This window comes from Ixodes scapularis, unplaced genomic scaffold (assembly GCF_016920785.2).
Source record: "Ixodes scapularis isolate PalLabHiFi unplaced genomic scaffold, ASM1692078v2 PGA_scaffold1__304_contigs__length_218370807, whole genome shotgun sequence".
Taxonomy (NCBI): domain Eukaryota; kingdom Metazoa; phylum Arthropoda; class Arachnida; order Ixodida; family Ixodidae; genus Ixodes; species Ixodes scapularis.
The window spans coordinates 151,055,933-151,079,676 of NW_024609846.1; positions in this window are offsets into that span (position 1 = coordinate 151,055,933).

Below are 23,744 nucleotides of genomic sequence, written 5' to 3' on the forward strand. Positions count from 1 at the left end.
AAGTCGGGCTTTCTGATGAAATAACAAAGCAGGTTCTTATTTGCGAGACTATAGCTTCAATCGAGCTTCTCAGAAAAAAAAAAAAAAAGTCCGCCAAAAAAAGCCGTAAGGAATACCAAACCGACCCGGATTTAAGACGAAACAAAATAAAAAGTCACACGGCAACAGAGAAGCGACCTGGAACAAAATGGCGTGTATCTTCTTTTCGACCTCGGATCTTCCCTTTTGTTATTAATGACCCCATTCTTATATTTGTTTTTGTATTGGCGAGTTTGCTCCAAGTGACCGCTTTCTTTCCGTTTTCTAGCTTCTTGTGTTCGTTCCACCTCACGAGAGACCGCTGAGCGCGCTCCTGGCTATTGAGCCGACCCAGCGCTGGGACCACGTGAGGACGCACCCCGCGCGCCGCGGCGACTCTCGCAAAAGTCAAGAATCACGTGGGACCCACGGGATCCGGACATTTCGGTGTAGGACGCTTCGGTGTACGGACATTTCGGTGCGGACTTTTGGTGCCCGGACTTTTCGGTGCACGGACTTTTCGGTGTACGGACATTTCGGTGCTAGGCAAATCAAAATCACGAGTTTTTTTTTTTTTTTTTCTCTCTATACGTAATAACCACTATTTTAGCTAGAAATTAATTTTTTTTCGAACTTTATAAATGTTTAGATTTGGTCATCCATTTTCGGTCACTTATTGACATACCACCGAAGTGACTTTGTTAGGCGCAGTACAATCCTGCGTGAGGATTGGGGACGTTAGACGTTATGGTTTGTTTTGTCGGTGTCTCTTTTCCTACCTACGCACTATATGCATCACTTCGTGTTTACACGTTGGGTCGATACCGACGGTCTCGGCGCCTTCTGTAAACGTGTCGGCTTTATTATTGATTATCTGTGTCGGAAAGGAACAAACAGCAAGCTTGAGATTGTTGAAAACTACCTGGGACATGTGATGCGACTAGTGCGTACGTTGGAAAAGAGACACCGACAAACAAACCATAATGTCCAACGTCTCCAGTCCTCACGCAGGATGGTACTGCGCTAAGAACGTCAATTAGGTGTATATCAGTAAGTGGCCAAAAATGGATGACCAAGTCTAAAAAATTATAAAGTGCGACGAAATAGATTTTTAACTAAAATAGTGCTTATGACGTTTAAGAAAAAAAAAAACTCGTGATTTTGATTTTTCGTGCACCGAAATGTCCGTGCCCCGAAAAGTCCGCACCGAAACGCCCTACACCGAAAAGTCCTAGACCCGTGACTCACGTGGCACGGGATTGGCTGCGATGGCTGGAAACGTGCTCTGCGGTTCATCGCAAGGTCGAACGGGGCAAGACGTTCGGCGTGTTGCTCCTCGGTGGTATACTTTGCGTCGGCAACGGCGATTGGCCTCAATCGAGGGAAAAGTAATCCTAAGAAGAAGAAAAAAAAACCTAAAACAATGAGAGGATAGTTTTTTTTTGTTTTGTTTCTCTATTTTAGTTTCTGTTACTTCAATCGGCGCTTTGCCAAAACAAAAAAAAAAAAAAGAAAACCAATGAAAAGAAAGAAAAAAAAAGGAAACAATAGTCGGCACATCAGGAAGCTGGCGATAGAGACTTGGATGGACCTGCTTAGTGGCACTCCTGGGAACGCAGCAGCTGCCGAAGGTAGGTGTCGTGCGACTACCGTCGTTTGGAATTGAGACCGAACTCGACCTGACCCACGGACTCGGCACATTGGCGCTGATGTCAACAAAATGCGGGCGAGTCTCTCTGAAGAAAGCCACAAGTTGCCGAATCATTTTCCACGAGCGACCCTGGAATTTGTAGGAACCCTCTCCCTGGCCCCTCCGCTCTCCGTGACCTTGCCGGTCCCCGCCGCCTTTCCGTCGGGCGCTCCTTCGTTCCCCGTGACCTTCCCGTTTCCAGTCGCCGTCCTGTCGCGGAACGTCCGAGCTCTCCGGGAGGAACGGGTCAAGCGCCCCCTCACCCAGCGCTGACGTCGGAGGGTCGCCTCGCAGCAAGGTTCCCGATTGGACGGTCGGCGGGACAAGGACTTGGGAAGGTCTTAAAAGGGGAACGGAGAGAAAGGAAGAGGGCTTGGGCGGCCGACTAGACAAGGGACCGGTCATGGAGGCGAGCTCGGACGGCGCTGGACGCTGGCGCAGGGAGTGCGGGCACTACGTGGAGTGGCGGACTCGACAAACGGACCGGACAGCGACCCTGGACGACGACGTCCCCATGACGCGGTGTGGACGACCACCGCTGGGACTCGGAGAAGCTGCTGTGGCAGCGGACTCTTCCCCGGCCTCGCTGTTGACCGTCCCCCGATCCCGAAACCCCCCAAGGCAATGAGTGAGTGAATAAACCCTTTTGCCGAGAGCGAAGTATTGCAGTGTCATATTCATCCGGAGACAGGGTTTGTGGGAATCGGACCTAGAAAATGCCCGCATAAACTGGCGCCGCAACGCGGGGCCTGATTTTTGATCAGGCACGCATTTCGATTCCCAACCTGTTTCCGGTTGAATTGGGGCACTGTTTCGCGCTCTTTTTGGGGGTCATCTTTGTCGCGGGAGCGCCGCACGAAGTTTTGTTGCGGGAGCGCCGCACGGAGGCCCTGACATTATCGCCTGTCTGATTAGAAGGCGCGGATTTTGACCGCTGTTTTAAGGGATTAACCCTTTTGCCCAGCCTGTCAGGAATTTGCTTATCCCCGTTACGAGAAGCGCCTCGAGTATTCACTGTTCAGCGCACCGTTGGATGCTGGCAGGTTGATCCTGCTGAGCAAGAGCGCTCTGTGCGTCGAAATTACCGCACCCCTCGAGGCCTGTAGCGTCGGGCGTCCCCCCACCTACGCCTCCGGCCGTCCACGTCCGCTGGGAAAGATGCCGGCTCACGGTTTGGGGGATGTGATGCGCCTAACCGCTTTTGCTCGCGTATCGATGTAATGTTTTGGAACGCTTGTTACGGATCGGACGCGTTAAAGAGGCATCGCTCCGGGTGGAGAACGCACCCATTGCGGATGGCGGTTGCATGGACTGTGTTTGGAAATTATTCCCGCATTGCATTTTGTCCGTGAGGAGACTAGCGTCTCGGTTTGACCGCATGCTAGCTCCCAGTTGGCCTTGCTTGAGCTGTCAGCGCGGTTTTGAGCGTCGTTAGTTGACAGCGTTTTAAGGTACGGATACGCTCTTGTGGTTCCGACCAAGATCGCCTTGAACGAGTACCTTGTGGCCAGAGGCTACATTTAGGGGCTGAGCCCACTAAATTGCGCCGGATAGCGATGTCTGGTGCGTAGACATCGAAATCCCGAAAGCCACAGAGTTTCCGTGTTCACTTATCAGTGGCTGTGCGTGTGTAATGCTCCGTGGAGTCCAGTGTGACGCGATGGGCATGACCCGTGCGTATCTGATTGTAGAGTCGTGAGGTTGATCCCGTTTGATTGTGCGCACAGTTGGTTCCGGATCCTCACACCGCCATATCGATGGTTGAGCCTCGAGGCGGGAGTTACTCTTTATTTCGTTTTCTCCGCCTCCGGAGGAGCGGCGGCAAGCGCGCGATTTGCGCTGCCGCCGGATGCAGTACGGTTCTCGGCCGTGCTTTGGTTCGCGTTGGGACGCGAGGGCGTAGAGAGCGTAATTGGTCGTGCAGAGGCCTGGATTAGAGATAAATTATAAATTTAGGGGAGAAAAGAAAGCTAGGTAAGAAAAGAGCTGGGCTCGTGCAGTGAAGAGCTGCACGAGGGGAGTGGCGGTCTTGCGAGGATGTGACGAATGGTTCATAGTTTTATCCTGTACAGATGCGCGGTTGGCCCGGGAAAACGTACGGTTCACGTCTGCGGGTACGTGCCGGGGAAGCCTTGAAATTATGGCAGCGGCATGGCCGTCGGCGGCCTATAACTGTTGTGCGTTGGGTCAGCCCGTCGCTGTACTAACTGCAGCCTTTGCATGAATGGGTAGCGGGTGTTGGAATGCGGCGGTAAATGCTGTAGACACTTCGACGCTGCGGAAACTGTTTATGCAGAGCAAATATAGTTTATTAGCTCGTCCATTTCCAAGACCGGCCGGTTAGATTATTTGGCATTTTGGTATCGCGCTCGTTGCGCGGAAGTTGAGAGGTGCGCGTGTGGGATACTTACATTGTTCGAACCCTGCCCGTCCTTACAGTCGCAAGAAGACTTTTCAGTCATGCGGCGTGTTGACTTGGCTGGGGGCGAGCTTTGTGCGTAACCTACTGCGTTTGTATGTGGACACGTTGCTCGATTCGAGAACGTCGAAGAGTCGCGAGACGCGTTGACGGCGTACCTTTATTGCTCGATCCCGGCCGGCCTTGACATCAGCTGGAAGACTTTTTAGTTATGCGGTGTCGGGGTTTGGCCGGGGAAGAACTCTAACGTGCGTCGATGCGCTTATCGCGGTTGTCGAGCCCGTGCGGGGTTCGGTGCGGACCGCCGTTACGCGCTCGTCGCTCCTGTTGGGTGGTCACCTCCGAGCGGTGAAGCGGTAACGTCTGGTAGATGCCCAGACGTTACGGACATAGCTTTGTAAATAGGCTGTCCAATGAGATCTGCTGTTCGCACGATCCAGGTACTGTTCCCTTTGTACTGGTGTAAGTGGCCGGTACCACGGAACAACGGCCTCTCAGTAAGGTGATTACCCCTTCTGATGAAGGCGTGCTGCGTAGCTTGGCTGTAGCGTGTTTGTAGCTCGGGTAGCGTGAACGCCGAGTGCATGAGTGCCCGTCATGGGTTGTTGCCAGCGTGTTTTTTCGACTCGCACCTCGCGAACGGGACTGGATTTGTGACCGTTTCTGATTACAGAAGGTTATTGTTAGCTCTTGAGGTTTTGTATGTTCTTCGCGAATGTGTTGGAGATTAATAGTGTTGTCAGAGGTGTGCGGTTCTGACGCTCTGGTAGATTGCTTACTGTTTTAAAAGAATGCGGTTGAGTTTGATAGGAGCAAATGTTGTATAGTGGGCGTATGTACGATTTGAGTATACAATGAGTGCTCATACTTTTAGTTCAGGAATGGTTTTCCTCTTATGTACCTCTTGAACGTGTAGCGTGACGTTCTTGATGATTGCCTGCCTGTTGGTATAGAAATGAAGAGTTTTGTTTTTATTTCGTGGCATGTCCAACGATCGAAAGATTTTGGTTTCGTCGCGCTGTCTGATATAGCGTGCCGGTATTCGTTTTTGCGCGATTCGCTGTCTGCTACATTAGGGACGGAAGCGAACTTTAAGAGCCGGCGTGTTGTGTGTGCCTGAGTGCCCGTCCGTGTTGTGAGCTGTGGTGCTCCGGACCAGTTCGTGGACCGTGCTCCGTCGGTGACGAGCTTCCCAGTGAATGGACGTTCACCGCTGACCTGCTTGGTTTGATGCCATCATCATCATCGAGGGTGCTCGTCGTCATCGGTGACACTCAGCTGAACGAGCTCCCTGCCAAGGGTCCTGGGGACCACGCATCCTCAAGCCCCCCGGGGGCCGAGCCTTGAGGGAGGGGAGGTGTGGGAACCCTCTCCCTGACTCCTCCGCTCTCCGTGACCTTGCCGGTCCCCGCCGCCTTTCCGTCGGGCGCTCCTTCGTTCCCCGTGACCTTCCCGTTTCCAGTCGCCGTCCTGTCGCGGAACGTCCGAGCTCTCCGGGAGGAACGGGTCAAGCGCCCCCTCACCCAGCGCTGACGTCGGAGGGTCGGCTCGCAGCAAGGTTCCCGATTGGACGGTCGGCGGGACAAGGACTTGGGAAGGTCTTAAAAGGGGAACGGAGACAAAGGAAGAGGGCTTGGGCGGCCGACTAGACAAGGGACCGGTCATGGAGGCGAGCTCGGACGGCGCTGGACGCTGGCGCAGGGAGTGCGGGCACTACGTGGAGTGGCGGACTCGACAAACGGACCGGACAGCGACCCTGGACGACGATGTCCCCATGACGCGGTGTGGACGACCACCGCTGGGACTCGGAGAAGCTGCTGTGGCAGCGGACTCTCCCCCGGCCTCGCTGTTGACCGTCCCCCGATCCCGAAACCCCCCAAGGCAATGAGTGAGTGAACAAACCCTTTTGCCGAGAGCGAAGTATTGCAGTGTCATATTCATCCGGAGACAGGGTTTGTGGGAATCGAAGCCAGAAGATGCCCGCAAATTTCAAGATCGTCCTTTTTTTTTTTTTGTTTGCTTAATATTTTCGGATTATCAGGGAATCCGTCTTTAAAGGTCAAGTTGAACCCACCGCATAATTCGGATTGGGTTTTATTTTATTTGTTTGCTTATACAGTCAGGTTCGATGGCAAGAGTGGAGTGGGAACGAACACCTAAATAACATTCACATAGAACAAAAATTGAGCAGAGAAACGCGCAGTCATTGTCATGTGGACAGCTGCACAATTTGGACGGAACTCGGAGGTAAAAATTGGACAACGACATCTTAGTGTTTCGCGTTAATTGTCCAGCTGTAAAAACTAGCATATACAATCTACCTCCACTAAAACTCAGTATTCCTCCGTGCTCCCTTAGATACCGTCTTTTTCGGTCTGTAGTCCGCGCCCGGTACCTAGTCCGCACGTGCAAGTTACCATATGCATCACACCTAGCTTGACAAATATCCGACTCATTAGCTCAAAAAGAAATTTGTGTCATACTCATACAGTAATCATCATTAAAATCATTCACAAAATTTGTAACGTCTGATCATAATGAACAATTTAAAAAACAAAACCCCGGTATATTTCGCCGCTGTATATTGCCAAGGATTAAGGCGAAGAGGCGATAGATAATGAAGAGAAGAGAAAGGTTTAATCGGCGAACTTGGGCCAAACAAAAAAACGAGCGTCGTGGCAGCAGCAAAGCAGGTTGCGATTTGGCGGCGTAACAGCTAGCGAGAGCAAGACTGGCTCGACAAGGTCACGAACAGATCCTTATCTGGTCTGTGTCGGCCTCCCGAAAATACGGCCCAGAAGGTTCGAGCATTGAGCGTTCGGGTGAAAATGAACAGGAACTTTCTAAAACAAGGAATTAAGACGAAATTATTAAACTTACGCCTTGAGTAAAAATCAACGCGATTCTTCTAGAATTATGTTATCTAATTTCTTGTTCTCGAGAGTGTCTGTTCATTCTCACTTCGAACGCCGGATGTTCAAACCTTCCGGGCTGAATTTTCGCGATTCCGACGCAGGCTAGATAAGGAGCTGCTGTGACCTTGTCGAGTCAGTCTCAGTCTCGCTTGCTCTTACGCCGCCGAATCGCCGCCTGCTTTTCTGCTGCCTCGACGCTAGTTCTTTATTTTGTTTGGCACAAGTTCGCCGATAAAACCTTTCCCTTCCGTTCATTATTTATCGTCTCTTCGCCTATATCCGTGACATTTCTACAGGCTTTCACGGCGGGGCCTGTGCATCGGCGAAGCTGGACGTCATGGTGATGGCGACCGAGACCCACGTCGAGGCAGAGGCATCGGACAGGGTGGACGTCGTCGATCTACCAAGATTCCTTACCGTAGCGTTGTTCGCGGGTCGTAAGAGTGGAACCAGCGTAGGCCCAGCTGCCAGTACGGGCTACTGCGAGAAACCTTCTTCGCGTGAAGTGAAGCGTCTGCCCACGTGACGCACCGACAGCAGCGCCGCCCCCGCGGCGTGACGTCTCAACCGCATGACGACGCAGCCGCGTGACGTCACGGCCGCGTGACGTCACAGCCGCGTAACGTCACGGCCGCGTGCTGGTGTGTAACGTTTGGTGTGCTGCTGTCGTGAACTTTAGTTTAGGTCATTTGCTACACAAAAACGATAAAAGAATAGTTATTTCTCAGAAAACAGCTCCTAAAAGAAAATAAACGCGCACAGATTTCTTTTTATTTATTTAGTAAGTTGAATATTTATTTTAAAATTACCGTAAATATGCCATTAAGTGCATGAGAGACTTGGTATCTCTTATTATAATGCAAGCAGGTAGCAGAGTCAGACATAAAATCATCGACATATCGTAATGTTATTGAAATGGGCAACAAATCAATAGACTATTCCATAAAGGTCTGGATGCAACACGGCGCGCGTTGCACTGTGGGAACTAGTTGGCCAGGGAAGAGAGTGGCATGGTTTCGGTTTCGATCGACACGTCGGCAAGAGATTATACACAGAGCGTGGACTATTAGCGGCCGTTATCTTATGTTTTCTGGTCCTGAGAGCGTCATTTGAGGTCTCTAAACTAACCTAAATGGCCAGACCTCGAAGCTGTAGCACAAGCCCTAGACGTATAACTTTTCTTAACACATGCGTGTTGTATTTTTGTACTTGAGCCTCTTTGTTAGCGTTTCGAGGTATGTGAACAAGCCAGTGCTGGGAATCTCGACGCTGCGAAGCTCGGGGATCTCGCTTGTGTACAAATCAACAAGCTGTAGCAACCAATAAATATGCATACATCGAGCTCGTGCCTTTACTTTAGTGTTGTTGATCAGGAAGTTTATTAGGTTCGTGAATCCATAGACGAAATATAACTTTTTTAATTACTGTTTTCCTTAATACGTCTGAGTATACGAGGTATAACTCGGAGGCGCCAATGAAAAGTTCAATTTTAACACACTTCTTATCTCTCATCTGTACTGACCCGCAGCATTGCACGAAGTGAAGTCCCCACCCATTTTCATTCTACTAATATTCAACATTACGTATGCGCATAAAGTTATCCTGGCAATCATATAAGCACATTCGCACATACAAACAGTTTTAAGAAAGCAAAAGTCGAGCATTTGCCTGAAGAATGTCGCACCGCTTGCCAGAAGCGCGCCGGACTGGTGTGAACTCCGATGCGGTGCGCCAAATGAACGAAATTATTCAAAGCGCATTTGACGGTTGCTATTTGTTATGTGTGTGCTTTCTTCCTGACTGAGTATGCCGAGATAATTTCAGACACACCGTTCAGGCACACATCTTGGGCGTCAGTAGAAGCTCGTTCAAAAAGGCTTAGCGAGAAGTAGGGGACGCTTGTTAAGGGCCTCCGTCGTAGCTAGCCGATATTAGCGTTTGCTAAAACTTAATCTTCTGTGAGCATAAAATTTGAGTGGGAGATATATGATGACACGAGGAAGACATCATAGTAACCTTTGTGCGGTAGTGAGCTCGAATTTATTGCGATTCTTTAGAAGTTCATACGTTAGCGCTGGGGTCAACTTTGACACTCCTGTGAGGATGAGGCTTGCTTTTCGCCCAATGAAGGAACAAGAAGCGGAGGTTTGGCAAACAAAATATGGGTGAGGCTAAAGGTGACCAAATTTCAGTTGTAGTTCAGTTGAGCTCAAAGATGCACTCGTGGGGTGAGGTGACTAAGCCACGTGTTACTACGTTTGCATACGCACGCACAATATCCGGTGTTTCGGGAACCAAGGAAAATGCCCCGGTCTTCATTTTGTACCCATATTGTACATTCCTAAAAAGTCAGATAATCGAAAACGCAAGCAGCACGTTCAGTCGCGGCAGCATGAGATGAAGCTGCTCAGTTGAAACCGAAACTGAGTGGCCAACTAGTTCCCAGAGTGCACTGCGTGGCATTTTGTCGAGATGGGCCGCGTCGGTTTTAGAAGAAGTCCATTGCGTCTCTAGAGATCTGCCTATATAGAACAGTCTTTGTTCAAAACCAAAATGTTTGAAGTGCTATTAAGTTCAAAATATGATTATTAATACGCAGTGGAGTACTCCTCTTCATTAAGTCGCCGCAAGCTTGTATAAAAGCTATAAAGTAGGAAATAATGCTAGAATATAGCTACTAAATCTTAGGTCTTGCTGGAACTCGTGGCAATTGGAAAGATGCGGCAGGTCATCCCGAAAAAGCAGCTGATATCACGTGCCGCCGTTGGTCATTGTTGCGGAATTGACACCGTCGAGAGCAGCTGCAGCGAGACGTGCGCCGAATGCATGAAATTTTGGTCCACTACATATGATCTTGGTTTGGTAAAACCCGACAGACATATCGTACGTAGAACTACGTGCAAAATGGCTGACTCGTAGAATTTAACAAAATACGCAACATTTGGCAGTCCAGGTGTCGTCTGCAAAATTTAACGGATATCACCTAACCAGGGAATGCGTTACGTGCATTTCATTGTTGCGCTTTCGCTTGCTTCTGCAAAACTGCTCCGCGAGCATACGACCGTATTCTACGGTAATATGTGATATACAGTAAACTGTGTGGAGAACCAGTAAAATGTGTTCAAGCTTAAGTTCTTCCCTTTACTGTAACCCAAAACTTAAAAACAAAACAAACAAAAAAACGCATGGCTTGGCGAGGTCCGAGCAACTTGATATCGCTCCCCATTCGCAACTTTCACGGCCTATCGACCAACACGCGGTCTATACATAAGCCCGCGCGTCTTCCCACACCGGGTGTGGACGCGCCCAGTGCGCAAAAAACCAAGATTCTGTTGAGTTGTATGCGCTAACTGAAGTGCCGACAGCAGCGCCACCGCAGTAGTGTGAAGTGAGCGGGTTCAGTTGCTTCATGGGGGCTGCGGCTCCCAAGACAACGTCGCCACTTCCCGGGACTGTCCAGAGAGGAAAAAGGTAGACTCTAGGACCCATGACTGTGCCTGACCACGTCCGACCTTGAACCAACAACTGCAGCTACGGCCAACAGCAGTAGGAAACCAAGGCCCGGCTCCCGATCCTTCCCCATAGTGGCCGCAGTAGGGAAGGCGAGCCCAGACCCCCCATGGGGGAGACGGACAAGCCTCGCCCTCCCCCAAGCAGACCAAAAATACCTCGCCCCGAACGACTGAAAACATTGCTTACCAGGCGCGCCACCGCAAAACACTTACGCGCAGAAAGCCGCGACTCGCAACTGCAGGACACCATCAACCTCGCCGCTCATGAACCAACGCAACGAGATCCTTGCCCTCTTCAAGCGGTTTAAGGAGGAGGACGGAGAGCACGCACGCATAGCTGCTGACCACCGTCGCCAAATGGCTACCCTCCAGAAAAGGATAGAGGAACTGGAAGTTAATTTCCTGCCGTGCCCCGAGCATCAACAGTCGAGCCAGCCGCAAACTCGCCGGAGCTCGGCACCACCACCGCGAGATGTGCCGCAATCACGCGGAAACCACCCCCCATCTCCTCCTGCAAGCAACATGGCAACCACAGAGCAGAAATTGCGGCTCCCAGCATCTCGGGAAGACCTCAAGTCTCAAATGCAGGTTTGGATGCAACAAATGCAAGTACAACTCAAGCAGCAAATGCAGGGCCACTTCAATCGACTCATAGCCGAGCTCCAACACTCAAGCTTTGCCCCCCCCCCCCTCCCCCCCCGTTGGCACCGCCGCAGTTTCAAGTACGTCAGCCCATCATCACCGTAAATATTCCAGGAAAATAGGCCGCAGAACAAGGGGTATCCGCGCAGCAGTCACACCATCAATCCTCGTAGCCAGCAAGCTCAAGGCCCCGAGGAATCCACTCAGTCAATAGCCTCGCCCCTGGCCCCGGCACAAATTAGGATCCTACAATGGAACTGCAGGCGCCTAACTAAACGAAAAAAACGAATTGGAGCTTCGACTGGCGCAACGCCAACTCCCGTACGATTCGATCTTGATGCAAGAAACCCCCGTGAAAGACCCGAGGCTCCCCGCATACAACTACTTCCACTACCCTGCGATAGAACGCAAATATACAAAACCAGCCTTCCCGAGGCACGAGGTCTGGCCACCGTCTACCTCAAGAGGACCCTACCGCGTGCTCAAATTAATACACAAAATGGTGCACACCAGACCAGGAAGGCACTACGGTGCGCACACTCATGGACAACCACAAGCTCACCGTAGTGTAGGCGTACGTCCACTCTATTTCCGAAGACCACAACCTCAGTTGGTTAGAAGAGCTACGAACGGCCTACCCAGATAATAGGATGGTCATAGGCGGCGATTTTAATGCACACCACCGGGAGTGGGGCTACGACGACGACGACCAGAGAGGAGCCAGGCTACTGAAAGCGTAGAAGGCGCGTCTTGAGCTGGCGAACGACACGCATACGAAGATGAATGTAGGCACCTCGGTCAACCAGCAGGACCCCAACCCCGACCTAACCTTTGTGGATTCTAGAATCGAGGGGTTGAAGTGGTCGGTGATCCCCGACCCGTGGGGCAGCGACCACTACCCCACAGAAATATCGATCCGCATCAACAACAGGGCCAAGGCCAAGAAAACTGTGGGCACAGTCCTCTGGGACAAATTCCAAACCCCCTTACACGCCCACAGCCTCTTACTTCTGTCTACAGACGTGTACCGCAAGGGAAGCATCTATTCATTCGTCGCGGTCGACATCTGTAAGGCATTCGACTCGCTACCCATCGAAGCGATCGTAAAAGCACTCTGAGACGGCGGCATCACGCTAAAGGCGCTCACCTTTGTGGACGAGCTTCTAAAACGAAGGAAATACTTCATCAAATCTCGCGACATGTGCGGACCTCTAAGGATGAACGATATTGGTGCCCCAGGGCCCGGTGATCTCCCCGATCCTGTTTAACCTGACAATGGCCCCGCTGGCCTGGCACCTGAACAAGATGTTACTTTGAATTTTACAATATACGCAGACGATATTACGCTCTGGACGATAAATGGGAACCTGGCGAGGAGGGAGCAGGCCCTCCTAAAAAGACTGGACACCATCGAAGCATTTCTCAAAGAGACCGGACTCTCCCCGTCGCCAGACAAAACCAAATACATGCTATTCGCCCGCAAAGGCGGCCCGACTCACGACTTGACCTCCGGTGGTCTCCTCATTGCCCAAGCGGAGACGTACAAGATCCTGTGAGTGTTCTTCAACCAACCAGAGTCCCCCCAAGGAATGGCTAACCAGGGTGGCCAAGAGTTGGAAACAAGACAAGGTACTGGTCCGCCGCATCGCCCAGAAGACCGGCGGTGCGAGCGAGGTGGTGGTCAAGACCCTGATACGGGCGGAGCTAGCTTACAAAGTACTCTACGGCGCAAACTACTACAAGTTGAATAATAGTCACTGGCGAGCAATCGAAAGATGGTAGAATGATGCCCGAAGAACTATTGCGGGCTTAGCGAGACACACAAAATTAAAGGAGCTGCACAGATGCGTTTCCTTCCCCAAAACTATTGTACTTAGCCGAGGACTAGCACGAACTGCACTTTGTCTCCCTGTCAGACACTAGAAAGGGCAGGGCCATACTACGACTCCTGCGAGAAGACGTGTCCATGATACGTAACTCTGCCGCCCAATTCCTCCCTGAGAAATAGCTGACGTGGCCTCCAGCAAGCCTGTAATCCGGAATATGGGCCCGGACCAAACGGAACGGTGCCGGGACTTCGCCCAAAAGCACCTGACCGTCGTAACCACGAAACTGAAAGATCCCACCGCCATCGTGCTGTACACAGACGCAGCACGCAAGAATGTAGTCACCACCACGACGTGGCAATATTTTCACCAGCGCAAGTTATGGAGCCGCGAAACTAAGACCGCTGGAAAGCCCGAGGAAGCCGAAGCCCAGGCGATCCTTTACGGCCTGGAACACGGTACCCAAAGCCTGTACTCACCTGTCAAGACGGTGGACATCTCCCACGACGCTTAGGAAGCCATACGAAGGTGCCGAAAGCACGACCCCAACAGCCCCACCACCCGGCGCATTTTCGCACTCGCCAGGTACCTCGTAAGCAAGAACACGAACGCCACTGTATACTGGGTCCCCGGCCATGCCGGAGTACCGGGCAACGAGGCCGCCCACCGATCCGCGGAAGCGCTAGCACCGTTTCTCCTTTCGCCACCACAAGGTGCGGAATCTCGGACCGGCCCCTCAGCCAACTCTGGGAAGACCGGCCCCGAGAAACAAGACGAGACAAGAAACCGGAACCTCTACGACCCTGAAGACGTTATGAGGAAGGTCAGACAACATCTAAAGGAGAGGCTTCTGGCCTCCCTCCCGTAGGAACTCAGCCTCATCCCGCTCGACCACTACTCCACGAAGAATATGGTCTTTCTGCGAAGGATCAGGACCGGCAGTGCCATGAGACCCCACGACCGACGCAAGTGTGAACTGAGTGCTGGCAAGATCAGCAGAAACAGACCGCCAGTGTCGGCAGCCAGTCTGCCGGCCTCCCCGCCACAGCCACAGCAGATGCAACGCCAACATTCACTAGAACAACCCAAGATTTGTCCCTACTGCAAAGAAACCTTGTTGCAAACCTGCACCACCTCGTGTGGGGTGCGGTCACTTCACTGACGAAAGAAAGAGGGCGCTTAGCCTTCTACCCCCCGCATTGAGGCTATCCAGCCTGGAAGGCTGGGCCCGGCCTGAAGGAGGCTCGTCCAGAATTGCAATAATCCTGGACTCGTTGCTCCTATACTTAGAGAACACGGGCCTAGAGTCGACGTTCCGAGCCCGGCCGTTCCATCACGACAAAGATTGCTTTAGAACCTGTTCCCTCCTCGTACCACGCTTAGGGTGAGCGTTCGAATGTCTCTTGCAATAAACGTTTACTAGCAACCACCTTCAGAGGGGGCGAGTTAGACAAACAAACAAGATGTCGATGAGTGATGTGCGCCTGCGCAGGTGCTTAGAGTACCACCACCGAAGTGGCGTGACGTCAGCGGGTTGACTTGCTCCCATAGGGCGCGCACTAATTCCCACTAAAATGGCAGTCATCTGAATGATCGTCACAGAACAGCAGCAAGAGGTTGAATCTGTGACGCGTATGTGATTCTAAATTTTGTGAAATTCGAGCGCTACCAATATATTAGGGCCAGTTCACGCACTTGCGTTTGGCTACAATCGACTGGGACAAGACCGGTTTTTAAGCCTCTTGTTATGGCTTGTACAACCAGCCCCGCAGTACCGCATACGGCCGTAAACTGTCGCGAGAGACTTAATATAAAACAGCCTTGTTTCAGTCGGTTAGAGTCAAACGCAAGTGTGTAAACGGGCCTTTACTTGATGCTTTTACGTCTTGAAGGTGTAAGCAAGCACGGTCATTCAGAAGCCAATCATCCCGAAGCTACCGTGAGTCCTATTTTCATACCGCGGTGCCACCATCGCTGAAAGTTGCGAATGCAACAAGATTCCGGCATGAGACGATAAAAGGTCAATACCAACGAATCGCTCCACAAGAAGCGTGGACTAGTTAAGCCAATTCCAGCGTTTTTCTTTCTTTCTGTAATTATTCGCAACTATCAGCGTTAGTGGTACCGCGGTGTGAGAGTCGCCCTCCCTATAGCTCCTGTCTGATCGGCTTGGGAATGAAGTTGCTTGCTTACATCTTCCTGACTAGCAAGTATGAGGTAGGACTCGCAAATCGCTCGTTCTGCTGTTCTACGACGATCATCCAGAGGACAGCCATTTTTCTGGAAATTAGTGCTCCCCTTCCCCTCTTTATAGGTCGCGAAAGTTGCAAATTAAGTTGTGCCGTGCGTCCCCTTTTTCCCTGGACACACGAATGGCAAACAACGGTAATCAACGGAGGAAGCTTTGCAATAAAATTAACTGTTGAACTAGTCGGCTACACACCATAAAAATTAAAAAGTACAAAGGAGAAGGATAAGAGATGTAAAAATATTTTCTAAGTGTTCTCTTTTTCAAAAGCTTCCTTGTTCACTTATTATTTAAAATCATTATTATCGCTTTCTGCCTATTTAGTTACGACATCCCTCATCATTTCTTCCTTGTCTTTCATTAGTAATGCATAAAACTTGAGTTGATAAAAAATTCGGTTGTATGTGTGTTTATACAGCCTAGAACTTGGTCTGCCTCACAGGGGCGACGAGTCTCCCAGCTGTAGATGAGAAATTTAGCCAGTGCGGTACAGCCGCTAGCCTGGGGTCTTCAACGTGCATCACGCAGTAGTGATACACGACCGCACGCCGGTACGATGCTCATCCAGATCGAAACGGGCAGGGGTGGGGCTCGAACCCAGGATACTTGAGTTGATAGTAAGCGCGTGTCCTGTCTGATACTACCTCTTGTCCTCGTCCTTTGCGCTTTTTCGTGTTCTATGAAGCTCTGCGAATGTCTAAGAAAATACTCTACCCCTCCCTATCCCCCTTCCCCCGTGTAGTAGACCCGAGTCGAGGGGTGTACTGGGGTTTTATTCTAATACAGCAGGTCAGAGGGACATGACCAGCTGCCAAGATTCCAGCTCGCCGAAGAACGGAATGCACGAGCTCCCGTGTCCGAGCTGGTGCTCTGCTGACCATGCAAGACGACGATCGTCTTTTGCAGTCACCACATTTCCTTCCCTCTTAGGAAGGCTTGTAACGGTCCGGCTTGAGGCGGCTGCGGGTCGGATATCTCCTACTGGAGTCTGGCTGCAGAGGAGGAGACCCCGAAAGAACTTGTGTGTCTGTGGCCTCTTGCTGGGTGCAAACCTGAGAAGGCCCTGACACATCCATTGCGAAGGTTGAAGTGTCGGGATCATCATACGTCAATCTGAATTTCAGGTGATCTTCATGGACCCGACGGGTTTTATGATCTTCATCTAAAACTTCGTAGATGACATTGCCAATTCTTTTTGTGACAACGCCTTTTATCCAGTGTTGTTAGTAAAGAGGATGTTTCACCCACACTTTCTGCTTGATTGTGAAGGTAGGGGTTCCCTCGTCTTTTTTTGCCGTTTTGGCATGGTGCCGTACCATGGAAGGCTTCAATAAGTCGAGAACCGTCCGGTAGGGCCTGCTCGTGAGCAGTTGACACGGGGGTTCTCCCGTTGAAGTGTGGGGGGTGATCCGGTACCTGAGCAAGAAGTCTCGGATAGCTGTCTTCCACTCTCTTTCGGAGGAACGTCGAAGAGCAATCTTCAACGTCTTCACAAAATTCTCTCCTTGTCCGTTGGATTTGGGGTGATACGGCGGGGTAAAGAGATGAGTAATTCCGCCGCTGTCGACAAATCCTTTAAATTCCGAGCTGATGAACTGTTGCACATTATCGGTGACAAGTTGTTGTGGCAGGCCTTGACGAGTGAAAATCTCCTGCCAACCGTCAATGGTATCTGCCGCTGTTATGGATTTCATCGGCATAACGTCGGGCCATTTTCTGAACGCACCTATGACAATGAGATAGCTCTGCTGATCTAGCTGTGCAAAGTCAGCATGAAGTCTCTGCCACGGTAGTTCCGGAGCTTCCCAGTGTTGAAGAGGAACGTGTGGTTTGTTGTCGCAAACGCTGCCGCAGGGCTCGCATTTCGGCGCCGTGCGCTCAATGTCTGTGTCGATGTGTGGCCACCGCACGTACGAACGTGCAAGCATCTTCAATCTTGTTTGTCCCACGTGTCCTTCATGAAGAAGTTCCATTACTTGGCGTTGGAATTTGCGTGGAACTACGGTTCGCTAATTCCATAGGATGCAACCGTTGAGGATGGTTAATTCTGATCTTTGTCTATGCAATGGCGTGAGGTCGGAGTCCGTCATCTTTTCTGGCCAGCCCTGACTGATGCACCGCGTTATTCAGGATAGGACAGGGTCTGACGCAGTTTCCGTGGCGATGTCCTCTGCCTTCACCGGTAACTTAGACATACTCTAGGTGCGAAGCGCAAATACATGTTGTGTTTTACAGGAGATGGTGAAAACTCCGCTTGCCATTTCCTTGTCGAAGTCCTCGTCGGGACCTTGTGCGAAACGCCAAAGTCTATCAGCGTTTCCGAACTTTGCCGTTGGCACGTGCTCAATTGTGTAGCTGTAGTTCATTAGTATGAGGGCCCAACGCTGGAGTCTGTTCGCCGATGTCACGGGGATTCCCTTCTTGGGGCCAAAGATAATTGTCAGAGGTTTGTGGTCAGTATAGAGCACAAACTTGCGTCCCCAAAAGTACTGGGGAAATTTTCGGGCTCCAAAGATGATGGCAAGTGCTTCCTTCTCTATTTGTGCATAAGCACACTCTGATGAGTTCAGTGTCTTAGGAACATGTGCTATGGGGCGTTCCATGCCATTGATCTTGTGGTATATCACCGCGCCCACGCCTTCCGACGATGCATCCGCCGCGAGGTAAATTGGCAGATCAGGGTTGAAGTGGACTAGGGCCTCCGTAGCCGTCAGTTGTTGTTTGATGTTTTCAAACTCGTCTACGCACTCGGAGCTCCATTGCCAGGCAATGTCTTTTCTCAGTAGCTTGTTCAGCGGCGCACATTTGTCAGCAAGGTTCGTAAGGAACTTGCCGTAATGCTGCACCATGCCGAAGAGATATCTTAGCTGGCTGACGTTCTTGGGCTCTGGCATATTCAGGACAGCCGAGACCTCTTTTCATGGAAGGCGTGAAGCCGTCGGCAGAAACGCCTTGCCCGAGGTACTCGACCTTTTCTTGAAGAAAGGCGCATTTTTCTCTCTTGAGCGTCAAGCCGTATTCCTCTAGCCGCTGGAGCACGTTTTGAAGATTCCTGAGGTGTTCTGAAGTATCTCTCACAGTGACAATGATATCAGCGAGGTGATAGGCAACGGCTTCGAGCCCTGCAGTTACCTGGTCCATCGTGCGCTGAAACATTGCTGGGGCGGAGGCGGCTCTAAAAGGCATCCGGTTGAATCGGAACAGACCTTTGTGCGTGTTGATCACGAGAGCCGTTCTTGCCTCTTCATCGAGTTCTAGCTGGAGATACGCTTCTGACAAGTCCAGCTTCTTGAATTTTTTGCCTCCATTTAGTTTAGCGAAAAATTCTTCTGGACGTGACAGTGGGTACTGGGTTATGTCGAGCTGAGGATTCACAGTGACACTGAAGTCACCGCAGACTCGAACCGATCAATCCGACTTTGGGACGACCACAATCGGAGTGGCCCACTGTGAGAAGTCCACGGGTGTGAGAAGGTTGTTCTTGACTTGCTTGGCCAAGTCTTTCTCTACTGCACCTCGCGTAGCAAATGGTATTCGGCGAAGCTTGAAGAACTGTGGTTTCGCGTCAGGCTTGAACTGAAGTTGGACCTTGAGTTTAGTGCAACAGCCAAGTCACCGGAGAACAAGGTCGGAAATGTTGCCAACAGTGTCTGAAGCGAGGCTTCGACTTCCAGTTCCACAGATCGAATAAACAATTTGTGTAGGTTGATCTTCAGCCTGTAGATCCACATCCTTCCTAGCAGGTTGGTGTATCGCTTGCCAGTCACCAATGCGTCTTGTTCTTCGGAGCGTTTTCCAAGCGTGGCCTGAAGCAAGCACCGTCCCTGAACAGTGATTTTCTTCTGGTTGAAGCAGAAGAGGTTGTAGTCGCATTTTCGCAAGCTGGACTTCCTTATCTTCCGCCACGTGTCAGTGTCTAGGAGTGTCAGCTTAGATCCTGTGTGGACCTGCAACCTTACGGGTGTTCCTTAAATAATGCAAGTGACAAATTCGCCATCTGACTCTGGAATGACGAATACGTTGGTGATTGTTTTCACCTTTTCCTTTTTCTTGCCAGCTGTCTTGTGACGCTCCACTGATCGACATACTTTTGCAATGTGCCCTCGTTTGCCGCACGCGTTGCACGACTCAGTTCGGAAGCGGCAGGAACTCTCCGAATGGTTGGTGTTGCCGCATCGAAAACACTTGACAGGCGCAGAAGTGGACGGCTTCACCTTTTCAACGAGCAGCGCAGCGTGGTCTCCCCGGTCTAGGCGTCCGAACTCTGCTTCGGCGGTGAGGGTTGACTCGGCCAAGCGAAGTGCGACGTCCAGAGTGAGGTCCTTCTCGAGCACTAGACGTGCCCGGACGCACGTGTCACGGAGACCCACGATGAATGCCGTCAAAAGAAAGCAACTTCTGGTTTCGGCTTCAGATTCATAGTCGAAGTTTATGAGGATTGATCTAAGCAGCGTTATGAAGTCTTTGATTGTCTCATTTTTTTTCCCTGGCGAGCCGAAAACAAGTTCGCCTGTTCGAATTCCTTGAATTTCTTTGGTGCGAAATGTTCTTCGAGCTTTATGAGCAACTCTTGATACGGTGTCTCCAGAAAGCTCTGTGGCTGAATTAGGGAGTAGAGCAGCTTGAATGTCTCGAGACCAATTAAAGCGATCAATAAGTTTCTCTTGTCCGCGTCGGCAGGGATCTTAGCGACGTCGAGACAAGCTTGAAACCTTATCCGATAAAGCTTCCAGTTCTCCTTTTCGGCGTCGAATGTCCCGGGACCATGGAAGCGGTGGGCTCTGGTTCTCCATCATGCTCGCTACTGCTCTGCCGTGCTCCCGTTGAGTCCGCTTTGGTCTTCACCTTCGTCACCAGTGTAGTGGACCCGAGTCGAGGGGTATGCTGAGGGTTTGTTCTAATACAGCAGGTCAGAGGGACATGACCAGTTGCCAAGATTCCAGCTCGCCGAAGAACGGAATGCACAAGCTCCCGTGTCCGAGCTCGTGCTCTGCTGATCATGCGAGACGACGATCGTCCTTTGCAGTCACCACACTCCGCTCCCCCTCCTCTTCTCCCCGCACCCCGCCCCAAAAAATAGATTTTATATGATGCTATTAGGTTCGTTGGGAATTTATTTTTAGACCAAACGCTTTTTCCAGTCTCGCCAACCGCCGGATCACACAATGATTGGCGCTCATACTGCTCCGTGAGAGTTTGCCCTTTTCCAGTGCTTATCACCAAGGGCAAAAATAAAATTCCCAGTCACTGACGTTGAAGCACGAGCGGCCATCGGTACTCCACAGAAAAGAGGTACTGCGAAAGCTCAGAAGCTATCTCATGACTCACTAGACAAAAATGGCGGCCCACAATTTGGGATTATTAGGGAAGTCTACACACAAATATTTTGCTACGGTGTGTGATTGCTTCGCTGACACTCTAAAAACAACAATACTCAGGTCTGTTGGTGACTTTCTCTGTAATATTCTCGGCTTATTGAACTCTCGTGATGAACCAAAAGGCTCTTCCGTGGCGGATTTTGCGTTATTTGATACTCTCATAAAGCTAACTGTTTGCAAACAATTTAAAGTTGTTTTTGAGGTTTTCTGTGTGCTTTGTTTCCTTTTTGCTTTATTGGTCGATATCTTCTCTGTGTTTGCATTATATCAGGTAAAAAAAGAAATTAAAGAAAATTGTTTCCTTGGGTGTTTTTGGTTTCTTCGTATCTACAAGATTAAGCTAACCAAACGGCAAACGTTTTATACAGCAGGACATCTGAATGAAAAATCTAGCTTGTCGAGGACAGAAATATAAATTTATAAACACACAGCCTTTCCCCGGAAGCAACGAATTCAACACTTTAGCTCAGAATATTCTTCATGTCCCAAAACGACAAATGCGAGTTACTGGGCTCTTCTTCTTCGTCGCGGGACTTTTATACAACAAACCACAAAGCAAAAGAAAGAAGAGTAAAGAACGCAATCCAGTTCGACCTGCTGTTCTTCCCGTTTTCTCCAGCGAGCGCGCTATAGCCGCTCGCGTATAAGCCGCGGGAACTCTGCGACGTATCTCCATCCTGCTTTATTTCTTCTCCACTCCGAGCAGTCTGTTTTCCGCATCGCCCCACCGCACTAAATTCTACTTCCGATGCCACGCACGCACAAAAAAAGAAAAGAAGAAAAAATAAAGAAATGGCGAAACACGATTTTGGAGAGAGGCATACGCAATCCCTGTTTCGTTTCCGGAGAAAACGAAGCGGGCACTTCTGTGCCAGTATATACTCCGATGGACCACAGCGAACACTACGAGTTAACACAGCCAATCTAGCACTGCTAACCTGTCACGTGACCGTGCACACCGCACGTCGCTCCACACCTATCGAAGGACACGTCAAACTCTCACTGCATCGAATTCACTTGGATGGCTCCTAGCGTCATATGTAGTTCATCGTGAGGTGCACTCAGTATAGTATAGTTTCCCCCTTGCTTCGGGGAGGCCGCCGCGGCTTGCTTCACCGCTGGTTTTCCGTTCCGGGGAGTTTCGGTTTTTACTCACTTGCACTTCGTCCACTTTGCGTACTCCTTCCTACCACGCCCGCTTCTTCCGCTGCAAATGAGCTGTAAGTCGGCCGTGGAAATCGCGTCTCGGGGGAGGCGGCGGAAGAGTGGTTCCGGAAAAAAAGGCGGCCGATGATGGTGGTTCTCGTCGGGGTACTTGGTTCCACGCGTGGGGTGGTGCCTGCCGCGAACAATCAGACTCGGAGATCTTGTGGGGATTACCGTTCTTTCTCTTCGAGCGCGCGTTTATCATGTCTGGAGTGAGTAAGTGGGAACGTGTTTCGGTCTTTATGGCGCAGCGCGGCGCACACAGCGCGTGTGAGTTACGGGTTATGTATATTCCGCTACCCCAATCCGAAAAAAAAAAGTTACGGTAGTGTTTTACTTTTTTTTTTATGTGGCGCGCTGTAAAAATTGGCTATTTTTATATTTTATTTTTTTAAAAATTCGTATTATACTTACGCTTGTTTTACGGTTAAATCATTATAATGTGTGAGAATATCGGGTGGCTGAAATAGCGTCCAGGCTCATTAAATCGACCGCAAAATTCGGTTTCTTAACATATGGCGCTACGATTTTGTGCAGCGTTGCCGTTTAATAAAAATGGAAGTTTACCAGAAAAAAAAAATTAAAACTTATTGAAAAAAAAAAAAAGACATTCCAGACGGAATGTGTTTGCATCTTTGTATGCTGTTGATCTGTACAACAGCACTTAAAGGGGCACTCAAGTGCTTTTTGGAGAAGTTTGTTTTTGAAAGCATATTGTTTGTTGGGCTTCAGTCAATGAAAATGACCAGTCATAGACGGCAAGACGCCGAAATAAACTCGCAGCAAAAGAAATACGCAGGCACTATTTCCTCTTGGGGAGTCCATCCTGTGTCCCCACCACCGCCATAAAATTCAACCAATAAAAATTGTCAATTTCGTGGAGATTCCGAAAGTTACTAATATTGCTCTTTTTAGACACATGCACATTATCTTTTGACAACCACGTCAAATCGTAGGGTGTAGGTGACGTAATGCAGCTATTATTGATTGAAAACGAGCGAACTATGTTTTCTCCTTGCCTTGTTACGCGGGAGTGATGTGTCCGCGCGGCGACGCGGCCACGCGGCTGCGTCGCTCCGTCGTCTGCAGGGTTTCTTCCCTATGCTCCCACTTCATCCCGTTCTCGAAGCAAGGTTCGCGAGGACGCGAATGGTTACGTTGCACCGGGCAAGAAAACGACCGCCGAGGACCTCCTCCACATTCCTCGTTTCCGTGCGGACACCTTCGAGGCGTTCGCCAGCGGTGACCGTAGTCTGCTGTACCGACGCTTCTGCTTCCCGTCGCCGACGGGACCGAGCGAGGGACCCGCGAAAAAGTCCTGGTAAGTGTTTGGTGATTTTTGTGAGTTTCAACGTCGCATTGTGCAGCAGTCTGCGTGACATACGTATTCGAAGGGTGTTTTGTAGAAGAGAACCGTGTTTTTCTATCCGCGTAAATAAGCTACGCATCGTAGAAAGCTGAATGTCGCTGAGACACTAGTGATGGCGACAGAATGCGAAAGTTTGCGAGCATGACGTTACCTGAATCAAAAGTATACTAATACTTTATTTTTACTCAGTGTGGGAGGATTACCCACGCGTACAGGGTCACAAAAGGCTATGTTGCCCATACCGGAATGGAGCCGATGTCCACCTAAGCCTAAGAACTCCACGATTTTTATTTTTATTTTTTCTTCTAGGACCTAGGTTTTCTCCCTTTTACCACAGACTCGGGTAATTTTGAACATGCTCAGCATCTACCAGCTCGCCTGCACACTCATTGTTGTCGTTTCTGCGGTGCAGTTTATTTGCTTGGATCAGAATGGCACGGCTGTTTTCTCAAACAGCTGCCACATCTCGTAAGCAATCCCGGCCTGCCGGTTCGAGCTTCATAACTGAGAACACGCTTCGT